Source organism: Oratosquilla oratoria, chromosome 1 (assembly GCF_046742065.1).
Source record: "Oratosquilla oratoria isolate Oo_2021 chromosome 1, ASM4674206v1, whole genome shotgun sequence".
Taxonomy (NCBI): domain Eukaryota; kingdom Metazoa; phylum Arthropoda; class Malacostraca; order Stomatopoda; family Squillidae; genus Oratosquilla; species Oratosquilla oratoria.
The window spans coordinates 18,392,136-18,406,285 of NC_134777.1; positions in this window are offsets into that span (position 1 = coordinate 18,392,136).

Below are 14,150 nucleotides of genomic sequence, written 5' to 3' on the forward strand. Positions count from 1 at the left end.
ATTTTTTTTATTCTCTGGATATTTTTTCCCTAAGGAAATTAATAGAAATTAATAGAAAAATCTTCAGAAAAAAAAAATAACGTTACTGATAAAAAAAACAAAAAACGCTTGCTTCTCTCTCTCTCTCTCTCTTTTTTTTATTCTCTGGATATTTTTTTCCCTAAGGAAATTATTTCAGATAAACAGTAGTCAGAGACAAATAGCCCTTGCGCTAATTGCTACGAGCACATAAATGACGCGTCAATAACGAGTGTGCCAATTCTATCGTCGTTACACCCACTCGGTCCGTTCCATCAGAGAAAATGGGAAATCACATCAACAACCCTATAACAGCAAGGTATTTCCTATGTTAGACGAAATATGGGAGATTAGTTAGAAAGGTAAGATTAGGTGAAGATAAATTTGATAAAGTTAGGTAAAGATAGTTTAGATTAGGTAAGGTTAGGTAAAGATAGGTTAGATTAGGTCACGTTACGTTACGCTAGGTCACGATAGGCAAGTTAGGTCACGCTAGGTTACGGTAAGGCACGTTAGTTCACACTAGGTTACGATAAGGCACGTTAGGCCACGCTAGGTTATGATAAGGCACGTTAGGTCACACTAGGTCACGTTAGCTTACTTCAGGCGAGGTGAAACTTGCTTACATTACTTTGAGCTACGTTACTCTAGGTCACGCTAGGTCAGGCTAGGTTACGCTAGGTTACGCTAGGTTACTTGAGGTGTGATTGAGGTGAGGTGATGTTTTCTTACTATATATTATGCCAAGCTACATTACGTTATGTAACTTGATGTTACGTTGTTACGTTAGGCCAGGTCAGGTCAGAATAGGAATTCCAATTATCATCCTTCATCCCACAAAAGACGACAAAAATGGAACATCTTACCAATATTGTGAACATCATTTCTATTACTTCACAAACAAATAACGCTAGCTTACTATTTGTTCCCTACAATTTGTTACTGAAACATATCCGATGATTATTCTCTCAAACCTTATATCGTATTTACCAAACGCTTTTGTTCACTGTTAGGAGAGATACTCTCCACATACTTTCCAGTGACGTGAACAAAATAGGTTTGTTTTCAATATAAAAAGGGACAATTCCCTACAGCTCCGGGATTCAAAATTAAGTCAAGGCTGAACAATTCAAAATTAAACAATTACAGAGGCTGTTTTATACCCGTCAATGATTGACGTGTTGGATGGACATTCAGGCCCGACATGAAATGGAAAATATTTTTCGTTTTGCCATCGAGGTAATTAAGTCACCCTTTGGTTCAAACGTCTCAACGAACAGGGGAGGAGGATGCAGTGAGGGGGAGGGCGAAAGAGAGAAAGAGAGAGAGAGAGAGAGAGAGAGAGAGAGAGAGAGAGAGAGAGAGAGAGAGAGAGAGAGAGAGAGAGAGAGAGAGAGAGAGAGAGAGAGAGAGAGAGAGAGAGAGAGAGAGAGAGAGAGAGAGAGAGAGAGAGAGGGGAGAGGAGGGGAGAGGAGGGGAGAGGAGGGGAGAGGAGGGGAGAGGAGAAGGGGACAGAAGGGGAGAGGGGGGGGAGAGTGGAATAGAGAAAGAGAATGGGGGGAGAGAGGAGGACAGGGGTGAGAGGGGGAGAGAGGGAGAGGAGAGAGAGACAGAGAGAGAGAGAGAGAGAGAGAGAGAGAGAGAGAGAGAGAGAGAGAGAGAGAGAGGGGAGAGAGAGAGGGAGAGGAGGGGGGGGAGAGAGAGAGAGAGAGGGGAGAGAGAGAGGGGAGAGAGAGAGAGAGAGAGGGGAGAGAGAGAGAGAGAGAGAGAGAGAGAGAGAGAGAGAGAGAGAGAGAGAGAGAGAGAGAGAGAGAGAGAGAGAGAGAGAGAGAGATAGGGGGAGGGAAGGGGCGAGAAGGGGAGAGAAATGAACAGAAGGGGACAGAAGAGAGCGAGAGCGAGAGCGAGAGAGAGAAAGATAGACAGAGAGAGACAAAGACAGAAAGATAGAGAGGGAGAAATAGAAAGAGAATGTGATGGAAGAGAAAGCTAAACTTTGAATTTTGAAATTTGAAGACAAAGTCATACTACAAAAACTGCGTCCCTGACTTTCGCTTTGAACTGACAATCATTTGTTTATTTCTTCATCCCTGGTCAATAACTATCAATTACTTAAAACATTTGCAACATTTCTATCGTTTACAGGCTATACAGTAAGCAAACAGGCCATAATCATTACAAAACTAGTACAATTCATTTAAATACCTGAGGATATACGTCATTTTGTGATATGATTTACTACCACTGTATTTCATCTACGTATTTCATCCATGTGCAAGAGACATGAAGAATGAAACTGTGTTAATGTGTCGTTTCTCTCGTGTCTCTGAAATATCTTTAAAGAGAATCTGTGCTTTGTATGATTCCTAAACACGTGAAGACACGTGACACATTCTGACGTTTGACCTTGAAGACAGGTGACACGTTCTGATATTTGACCTTGAATATCAGTGACACATTCTGACATTTGACGAAGACACGTTACACATTCTGACATTTGACCTTAAAGACACGTGACACATTCTGACATTTGATCCTGAAGACATGTGACACATTCTGACATTTGACCTTGAAGACACGTGACACATTCTGACATTTCACCTTGAAGACACGTGACACATTCTGACATTTTACCTTGAAGACACGTGACACATTCTGACATTTGACCCTGAAGACACGTGACACATTCTTACATTTGACCCTGAAGACATGCGACACATTCTGACATTTGATCTTGAAGACACGTGATTGCTTTCAACCTATGGTAAGACGAAGTAATTAGAATAATTTATTCATTTATTTATTTGTTCATTCATTTGTTTTTATTTTCATTTTTTAGCGGGACGACAGAAATTTTAGGTAAAGAAACGAGCGTTACTTCGGTTCACGTTTATTCCAAATTCCGTCAAATAGTTCCGTCAGAATGTTTCATCAGTTCCATTCCACTCATTTCCGTTCCATCAGACCGTTCCGCCAGGCCGTTCCCCCCAGGACCGTTCCACCAGTTTCGTCCCATCAGACATTTCCTTCAGACTATTCCGTCAGGCCGTTCCGTCACACCATTCCATCAGACCGTTCCTCAGACCGTTCCGCCAGAACGTTCCGTCAGATCATGCCACCAGACCATTTTACCAGACTGGTCCGTCAGACCGTTCCGTCGGACTGTTCCGTCAAACCATTCCGCTGTGGACAATTCTCCTCAGTTCCGTTCTCGTTAGTTCCGTCTTCCTCAGTTCGCCTCTCGGTTCCGTTCTGCTAAACCGTTCCGTCAGACCAAAGACACCCTCAGGGCCAACGAGTTGTTTCCGATTGGCTGCAGGAGGTGCACGCGTTGTAAATTGCAAAAGCGACACTCACCGAGTTTCACATCTTCAGCAAATTAGACTCGATCAGAATTTTGCCTCGGCCTCCTCTTGGCAGCTGAAGGTCGACCTTCGGGGAAAGGAATTTCGCTCTAATAATTGGATTGATCCTGAAGGAAGATGTATTGGGGTTCCAGATTGACACTGGGCCTTAGAAAAGAGGGACGGAGAGAGGGGGAGAGGAAAATGGGGAGGGGGTGACAGAAAAGAGAAATAATGAAAGGAAGGGAAGAGGGGAAGAGGAGAAGAGGGAAAGAGGGGAAAAGGGGGCAAAAGTGTCTCAGTTCGATTAATAGTATTTAATATCTAACACACATATATATATATATATATATAATATTAGGTATATACATATACACGAATATACATATAAGCGGCTCTCTCGTTAACCAAACTGAGGTCTGTATCATTGCGAGATTACAGCTTCGTCCATTAAGCCATGATTGATGTTACAGAAAATTGCAGCCGTAACTACCACTCCCCAATCCCTAGTACGCTTTCATGACCAAGCATAACTGTCTATTTCATCAACTCCGAGGGAAAACACCACAAGCGAGAAACACACATTCGTTCTTCGAGAGACTGAGTACGCGACTACCCAATCCTGAAGCGAACTGAGGTTTCTGTGAATGAAAGACGATAGCTCAGTTCATTAGGCTAAGACTGAGGTAATCTTTGGCCACGGGAGAGTGTGTGCTCGGGTTTGTAGAGGAATAGTTAGACCTATAGTCTCTTGTTGCAACAGTCATGGCATAATTAACTGCGCTGTAGTCTCACAAATATATGGACCTCAGTTTGATTCCCGAGAGGATGGTAATTTATTATAGCTGACGAGTGTACATACATATATACATACACACACATATATATATATATGTGTGTGTGTGTGTGTGTGTGTGTGTGTGTGTGTGTGTGTGTGTGTGTGTGTGTGTGTGTGTGTGTGTGTGTGTGTGTGCGTGCGTGTGCGCGTGCGTGAGTGTGTGTGCAAAACCATGACCATGCATAAGTGCGTGTGTGGATGTCAGGAACTTTTGTTTGGTTGCATTATGTGTGCCTGAGTTGCTCGACTCTAACGACCTGTTAAATTGGCAACTGCATCAGGACGAGGGAAACCAACTCGATCTAATTGTTTCCCCCACCAAGCAGGTCCGCCAGGATCCCAGGCGAATAATACCCTCCTCCAACTTTCCCAAAACACATATCCCCACAATTCCTCTGTTTGGTATGAAATCCCTTGGCGACAGGTAAGATAAATTCTATCCATGAAATGCTGTGAAAAGGATAATTAATGTTGGCTTAAGATGTGTTTACATATAAAATTTTATCTATTCTTTCTCTCTCCTTTTATTATGGGATTTTATTTTATGTTCTATTATGACACACACTCTGGATTAAAATTCCAAGGTCGGTTCTTCGGTCATAGAATCTTGGCACCACTGACATCTCGTATTAAATAATTGATAATACAGAACAGAAAATAAAGAACGAGAACTTGTATTAAAGTCAAAATGATCAATATAAAAAGTATTTCTAATAAAGGTGAAAGGGAATTCTGTGCTGACAGCTTCTTTTGTATTTTTCTTGGGCCACGTCGAACGGTCACCTGTCAGTCTCAAGTTTTGTGACCTTTGATCTAGATTTTTATTTATTTATTTTTATTTTATTTTTTTTTTTTTTTTGAGGGGGAGGACTCTTTGAGTGGATGTATAAATGTATACACGGATGCGTGCATGTATGTGTGTATTCACATATGTATACATGTATGATATATAGGACAGGCTTAATCATATGGTAATCCTTGATTTATTAGATTACCTTTCGATTCATACTGTATCCTCTAAAGCTCTGTTGCAAAGTAGTGGAACAAAGATATATGCAAAAACTGAGATCTTTGTTGAGGAACACGGCGAGGTCTTCTTGCCAACTCCGGCTGACCTTTTGAGAGGTTCGAGTCAGTGGCTGTCATCCTATGTCGAGCGTGCAAGGAAGAGCCGCCTCAGACAGGCCAGTCAGGAATGTCATGCAAATGACACTGGGCCCAGAGGAGGAAGGTAATGCCTTCGAGTGCCCCAAGAGATGGTGACACACTGAATTCCAGAGGACATGGAACTTGTGGCTATTCCATGTCTCTTTCTCTCTCTCTCTCTCTCTCTCACACACACACACACACACACACACACACACACACACACACACACACACACACACACACACACACACACACACACACACACACACAATTATCTATCTATGCATGTACATTTCTATTTTCTCCCTATTTTTCTGTTTTCCTATTTAACATTTTCTCTGTTTTTTGTTTTCTCTTTATTGTTCACTTTTTTCTCCCTTTCTCTTTCCTCTCTCTTTTTCCTCCTCTCTCTCTTTGTCTCGTTATCTTCCTCTCTTTCTTGGTTAACGTTTCAACAAGGGGTCCTATCCTAAATTCAATAAAATCAGCTGGCGTCAAAAACAAAAAATATGTAGAGTGCATCGTAGCAAAATGATGAAGACGGCCTTTGCCCCTTTAGGACAGATGTGTATCGTCCTAAACTGAACGAAATACTCTGGATTTATTTACAACAAAATATGTTCAGATGTCATTGTAGATATTTCCAATATTTACCCTCTCACCTTTGCCCTTAACTATTATACTGCATTTAACAAATTTGGTATCCATTCTGCCTGTCGCCAAGTGATTTTATTAATCTATTTCAACAGTTAAAATGGTAAATACATATTTATCCCACTTTGATTTTTTATTTATTTATTTATTTTACGGCATTATTATCTACAGGTAATTTCAACAACAGAGGATAGACCCCCACCCCCTCTCACCCATCCCCTCCATAGCGGAAGGATGAATAACTCTGGACATAAGAGCTAATAAAGCATTGGTTGTGTGACGGGGAGCCACGAACAAATCGTAAATCGCGTCAGGTCACCTGTCGTGACCTGATACGGCGCGGGTCTCGAGTCATCAAAGAGAAGACCTCCTTTTCTACATCCTCCTCCTCCTCACCTTCCACTTCTAACACGCAGACACCTCCAAAAGATCTCCTCCACATTTCTTTTCTTCTTCTCCATCTAATGTCAGTAAACTTTAAAAAGAGAACAAACGATATGACGTCATTGGTATGTGTGACAGTCGACTAAATCGAGCTGTGTCTTCATTTGGTCTTATTACCGTGTCACAAGACAGCTTGTCTACTAAATCGCGTGCCTCCTCATGATTTCTTACTGTAATTTTCTTTTCTTTTCCTGGAACGAGGTGACGTGCTCTTATTTGGAGTTTGCCCTCGTCCTCATTTTCCAAACTACTTATATACATACAGTGCTCGACATGGATGTACGAACGGTTAGTGAGAATGAGTGATGACTGTTGAGGGCTGTTTTTGCTGAAATGCACAATTTTATATAACAAATTAGGAAATCACACATTTTAAAGAAAATAGGTCAAATAATGCAACCATATGCTAATTTCTTATATAAAATTGTGCATCTGAGCAAAAACCGCCGTTGTTTGGTTGAGGTCGGCAATTAGCGAGTCGGACGGTATGTGGTTGGTAATTTTGTAGAGGATAAAAACGTAACTTCTCTTTGATCAAATTACATGGAATTCACACATTTTAAAGAAAATAGGTCAAATAATGCAACCATTGGCTAATTTGTTTAATAAAATTGTGCATTTTAGCAAAAACAGTCCTCAACACTTCTCATCACTCATTTTCGCTAACCGTTCGTACATCCTTGTCGAGCACTGTACATATATACATGTAGGCATATACATACATTTATTATATACAACTTGTATCTACATCTCTAAATTCACCCTGTGCCAATACCTTCCCTCCTATGATTTCAACCGAACTTTTGGCCAAACTTCTTTCCACCCTCGTTTCCCCTTCTCATCTCGCTTCCGGGTCTTCCAGATCTCCCCTTCCTTTCAACTCACTGCAACCTCCGACCTTCTTAATCCCTCCTTGTACACGCCCCCCAAGCAAACTCCCCCAGCTCCTCAATTCCCACTTCCTCAGTTCCCTGCCAATTCCACCAGAAAACCCAGAAACATGAACCTAAAAATAAATAAATAGATAAATAAATAATAATAATAGAAAAAATAAATAAATAAATAAATAAATTATAATAATAATAATTAGTAATAAATTATAATAATTATAATTATAACAATAATAATAATAATAATAATAATAATAATAATAATAAAAATACAAATAAAAATAAATAAATAATATATATATTTATATATATATATATTTATATATATACATATATATTATATATATATATATATATATGTGTGTGAAGATTTATCAAAAGTGTCCCCATTTACATACCAAATGGATTCATCTCATCTGTTTCAGTGTGCCATTATATTTCGTTGAATTGCTATCTCGCCTCAAAGTATGAAAAGTCAATCTCCATCCTCAACGTTGTAGTGATTACCGTTTATCCTGGCTACCCTAACACACAGGGTAAAGGAGTCGGTTTGGGGAAAGCGTGAGTATCCCTTGGTATAAGCGCCTTCCTCCTTTTGTTCCTTGATTTCATTTTCCCTCTCTTCCTCCCGCCCCCCCCCCCATCCTTCTTTTTTCTCTCCATTCCCTCGTCGTATATTGTCTCTCGTTCACTCTACATTCCATTTCTTTTTTCAAACATATCTTACTCTTCCCAGCTATCTTTCCCCCCTCCCCCTCCCTCTTCCTCTCCCCCTGCTCCCCATCATCATCAATATCATCAATATTATCATCATCAATATCATCCTTATCATCAATATCATCCTTATCATCAATACCATCCTCATCCTCATCATTATCATCATCATCACCATCACCACCATCGCCCTTGTTCTGTTTCTCTTCCTTCATCCTCATCCTTCTTCCTTCACCTTCCCCAACTCCTCCTCCTCAGCTTCCTTCTCCTTCACCTCCTCATTCTCTGCCTCTTCCCCTTCCTCCATCGCCTCCTCCTCTCCTCCTCCTAATCTCATCCTGCTCCTCTTTTGCTTCCTCCTCTGATTCCTTCTCAGCGTCTCCTCCTCCTCCTCCTCTTCTGCCTCCCTTGACTCCTCCTCCTCTTGGTATTTCTATGACACGTTTCAATTAAACATTTTCCCCTTTTTAAACGTTTATATGCCCTCGTATTCAAAGACTCTAAATTTTGTAAACAGTGTTATTGCCAGTCTTCTCTTACTTTCACAGCTCCCACTCCACCTCCACCTCCTCCTCCCCTCTCCCTCCTCTCTCCCTCCCGCCTTTCCTCCCCAAACTGCAATAAACTCTTTGAACGTCAAGAATTCATTCTCCCCTGTTAATTCGATTAACACATCCTTGCGTGTGCTCTCTGTTCGTAGTCAACACTCACCTACGTCATAAATTGCCTTCCCCTCCTCGATCTCAATCTCATCCTCCTCCTATTCCTCATCCTCATCCTCCTTTTACTTATGCTATACTTCCTCCTGTTTTTCTTCCTCTTTTTCCTCTTCCTTTCTTCCTCCTCTTCCTCGTTGTTTGTCTCTTTCTCTACCTCCTGTTTCACTTTTTCCTCCCTTTCCTTTTCCTCTTTCTCTCTTTTCCCTTTTTTTTTTTTTTTCTTCTTCTCCCTCTTCCTCCCGCCTTCGTCTTTTCGGTGTCATTCCTTTAAACTATTTCCTCCACTTCGTTTCGATCTGTTCGTTTGTCACTCATTTTCTACCGTTATTTGTTTATTTGTATGTTATTATTTGTCTTTGTTTATTATTTTCTTGATTTTTATTTATTATTATTTATCTGTCAATTTATTATTTACTATTTACCTGTTTTTTATTATTTAACTATACCTATGCATATATCTATTTTATTATTATATATGTTATTATAATTTATTTTTTCATCTATCATTATTATATATTTTTTTTCGCATCCGACCTAGTTATGGACCAAAAGGTCTCCTGTCGGCATGCTCCGCCTTTGTAATCCTTTTGCACACTTTCTAAAATTAATTTTGTCAAAACTCTACACGTTAATGTGTCGAGGCTGCACGCTGGTGAACGAGTATTTGACTGATTCAGACTCTTCGTCGGTCAAGGTTCTCCTCAGCATGAAAGACCAGAGTTCGGTGGATGACATCGATAGATTGGCAGCATAGCAAGAACTCTTGTTTCTTTACCAACGTTATGAGCTTCCTCGCTTCTTCTGAAGCTTCCCACCCCCCCGTTTCTGCTCTATGTGGAATTTAATAACTGTTATTTTTCCTTAGTCTTCCTTTGTTTAACATCGAGCTAATCTAGTCTTTAGACTCTCCAATCCTTCCTTCTGACAGCATGGATCTACCCTTCTTTTCCTTGTCTCCTTCTTTCTCTCACTCTCTCTTACTCTCTCAGTCCTCCCTTTGATTTCTGCTCTTCATCTCATCCCTTCTCACACCATCTATCTTCTCTTCTTCCTTTTGTCCCTCTCTCTCTCTCCCTCTCTCTTTCATTCTCCCCTTCCTCCCTGAGTTCTCTACCCTTCTAAGACACACCCGAGTCCAATCCAGGTTTGATTTCTTGATTTCGTCCCTTATTCCCAACTCCTGACTCCCGATTCCCCCAAAGAACTTGTACCTTTCTTTTTACACGTGCGTCAATGATGGGGCTCAAATCTCTGTCCCTGTAATTCACAACCGATTCCTGTTCTCTCTCCCTGTAATTCACAAACGATTCCTGTTCTCTGTCCCTGCACTTAACCGGGGGGGGGGGGGGACTCCACGGGGTCAAAGTGTTTTAACCCGGATAAATAAATGTCAGAATGACAGACGCGGAAATGTGAGGGATATACAGATCACACATGCAGAGAAAGTCTTTTTGACTGGACACAAAGGGAAGAATAGCGATGGGGCGAAGGGATGAAATAGAGGTTTGCGACAGTGACAAGGATGGTAATGACGACAATGATGACGACGACCAAGTTGACGACCAAAACAAAGGATTACAAAGGATTACAAAGGCGGAGCATGCCGACAGGAGACCTTTTGATCCATATCTAGGTCGGATGCAAAAAAAAAAAAAAAAAAAAAAAAAAAAAATAATAAAATAACAAAAACTATAATAATGCAAATAACAAATAAAAAACATAAACAAATGCATAGGTATAGTTAAAATAACAAACAAACAGGTAAATAGCAAACAATAAACCGACATATAACCAATAATAATTGAAAATCAGACAGACAAACGATAACAAAACAAAAACAAATAATATAAGATAAATTATAATCATTACAGCATCTTACTTAGGTATTTATCTAAATGATTCTTAAAGCTTCGAACTGAACTACATTGCACTACCTGTGCAGGAAGTTTATTCCATTCATTAACTACACGGTTGGCAAAGTTGTTTCTACCTACTTCCAAATTGAATCTATTTCCGGACAGTTTGAGACCATTGTTTCTTGTCTGATTCTCATTCAATGTGAAAATTTTGTCACTTTTGATATTGTCAATTCCCTTTAAAATCTTAAAGACCTGTATCAAGTCACCTCTGAGTCTACGTTTTTTTTAGGGAAAACAGATTCATGTGCTTTAGTCGATTTTCGTACGATTTATTTTTGATATTTGGAATCAATTTTGTGGCTCGCCGTTGTACTTTTTCCAGTCTGTCAATGTCTTTAATGAGATTCGGTGACCATACGGAAACAGCATATTCCAAATGTGGACGAACTAACGATTTATATAGCTTGTTAATGAGTGATGGACTTTTGAAATCAAAAGATCGCGCAATCAGTCCTAGAATCTTATTTGCTTTCTCAGAGGCTGAAATACATTGCTTGGATGATTTGAGGTCGTTACTGATAATTACGCCGAGATCTTTTTCACTATCCACTTTTGTTAACGAATTTTCAAATAACTTGTAATCGTACTTACTGTTATTTTTACCTATGTGCATTACCTTGCATTTACTTGTGTTAAATTTCATTAGCCACTTTTCAGACCATTGCTGTAATTGATCTAAATCTTCTTGAATATCTAATTGGTTTGAGTGATCATTTGCCACTCCGCACAGTTTTGTATCATCAGCAAATTTGGAAACAGTAGATTTTAGTCCATGGTCTATATCATTTATATATACTATGAATAGAAGTGGCCCAAGAACGGAACCCTGAGGAACTCCACTTGCAACACTTTTCCATCCAGAAGTTTTTCCATTTAAAACAACTCTCTGTTTTCGACCATTCAACCAATTACTAGTCCAACCTAATAGGCTACCACTTATTCCATGCAAAGCTAGTTTAGTAAGTAGTCTTTCGTGTGGGACGGTATCAAAAGCTTTTGCAAAGTCTAGATATATTAAATCTATATTGTTTCTTTTGTCATAATTCGAGATAACTGTGTTGTAGAATTCGAGTAAGTTAGTCACGCAAGAACGTTTCCGTCTGAAACCATGCTGGCTATCATTTATCAAACGGTTACTTTCTAAATGATGTTCGATAGCATCTCTGATGATAGTTTCCATTATTTTTCCTACGATTGAAGTCAAACTTATAGGCCTATAGTTATTTGGTTTCTTTTTGTCACCTTTTTTGAATATGGGAGTAACGTTAGCTAGCTTCCATTCTCTTGGGACATCTCCGGATATGACGGATTTCTTGAAAATAATTTCTAATGGAACAACAATCTCATTTTTCGACTACTATGACAACGAGGATGACAACGACGACAACGAAGATGACGACGACTGTGACGACATAGACAATGTTATGAGAAATATTAACGATAATGAAGACGACAGATTGGTGTCGGTCTATGAAAAGAGGATTAATCCCCCCCCCCCAGTCTTCTGTGGAAAAAAAAAATTAATCCTTTAATGACTGGGCTGACGACATCTTAGAGTGACTCCTGATCACTCGATGAAAGACCTAGAAAAGGCACCTAGTCACTGACAGCCCCCTGTGCTTTGACGGCCTCTCTCTTCGGCCTCTTTCTTCGGCCTCTCCCTTCGGCCTCTCTCTTCAGCTCTCTCTCCCCGGCCTCTCTCTCCGGCCTCTCCCTTCGGCCTCTCTCTTCGGCCTCTCCCTTCGGCCTCTCTCTTCGGCCTCTCCCTTCGGCCTCTCCCTTCGGCCTCTCTCTTCGGCCTCTCTCTTCAGCCTCTCTCTTCGGACCCTCCACCCCCTCCTCTCTCATATTTATCCTTCGTTCCAACACAAGCACGGACAGGGCGGACAATTGCTCCTGGACGGCCACGATACAGCGAACAAAATAAGTAGATAAATAAATAAACAAATGAATTACGTATGAAAATAAGTAAAATGAGAAATTTATTATAAATAACGAAGAAACGAAAATTAAGAAGTAAGAATGAATAAAGGTAAGCTGTTGGCGAAAAAGACTTGTCTTCTATTATCTTACTAATATCCCGACCGACACACAACCATCTTAGTCATTCATGTTCTGTTCATTTACTATCAGAACTATTTTCTTCAGCTTATTATTATACAGTTCACATAGAGCACTGGTTCTTAACCCTTTTCAGTGCCCGAACCCCTCGATTATCTATAAAAAAAAAAAAAAACCGTACCCCCACCCAATACAAATACAATGCAAACATATGAAAAGGATTACCGATACAAACCTTGCTGAGAAATGATTAGATATATTCAATTACTGGACAAAGGTAGTTTTTATTTCAAATTAGAAATGTCAATTAGTAGGATATGATGAATGCACATTATGCTTTCTCAATGTAAACATACAGCACCATTGCACTGGCTATCATGTCTCGTACCCCCAGGGTTAAGGTTTCGTACCCCTTGAGGGTACCTGAGGTACCCAAGGTTAAGAACCACTGTATTATAGGGGTTGACCGCTGCCACCATTTTATGTTATAGGGGTGGCCAATGAAACACTTGAGTATATAAATTAGTAATTGTACAGCACAACAAAGACAAGCGTGCGACCACTTTGGAGGCAGAACCAAGACTGCCTCTGAGGCCAAGCCACGCCACCAAGCTCAAACTTGGCGGGAAAATTACAGCCGCGCGCTTGGTTCTCACATTTAATAATGCATTGGACATACAGTATAAATACATAATATATGATAATAGATATACAATATTACAAAGAATGCTCCATGCTACCATTACAACTGATAGAGAGGGTGTCACAAAAAACGTATTCAATCTTAAATATTTCGTAACGTTGTTTAAGTCACTGGTTACGTTGTCAGCCGTGCCTGAAAAATGGTGGTTACTGGCACGAAATTAAAGAAAAAAATTGTATTTCTTCCAAGCCTAGTCTAGTCCCCCATGCATCTTCGAAAATGTTCAAAATGATTACCACAGTTTCCTAGATACAGCTGATAACGCGGATCAATGAATCTGACATTACGAAACGTTTAAGAGTACGTTTTTGGAACACCCTGCACATTTATGACAACCTATATCCTGTTAATTCCAAGCTATACATAGAAAATTCTTGAATTTGCAAACTTATAATATATAACATTTTCCCATCCCTTCCGATATCATCATCACCATAAAACTTTATCAGTCTTCGGTCCGAAACACGTATACGTCCATTTTCTTCTTCCTAAAGACGTCACTTGCTCTTCATTTCTTATTTTATTTCTTATTTCATAAACAACCGTTTTCTACATTTTTATCTTAAGCCTAATCACTAGGGCCTCCATTGCGAGCACCTCGATGCTGTGCACGTCTTGTGAGCACACTCTCAAGTCATTCTCCCGTAATCGATCTTGTTCCTTGACAACCGAACGAAATTATAAACTGATTCGCTAT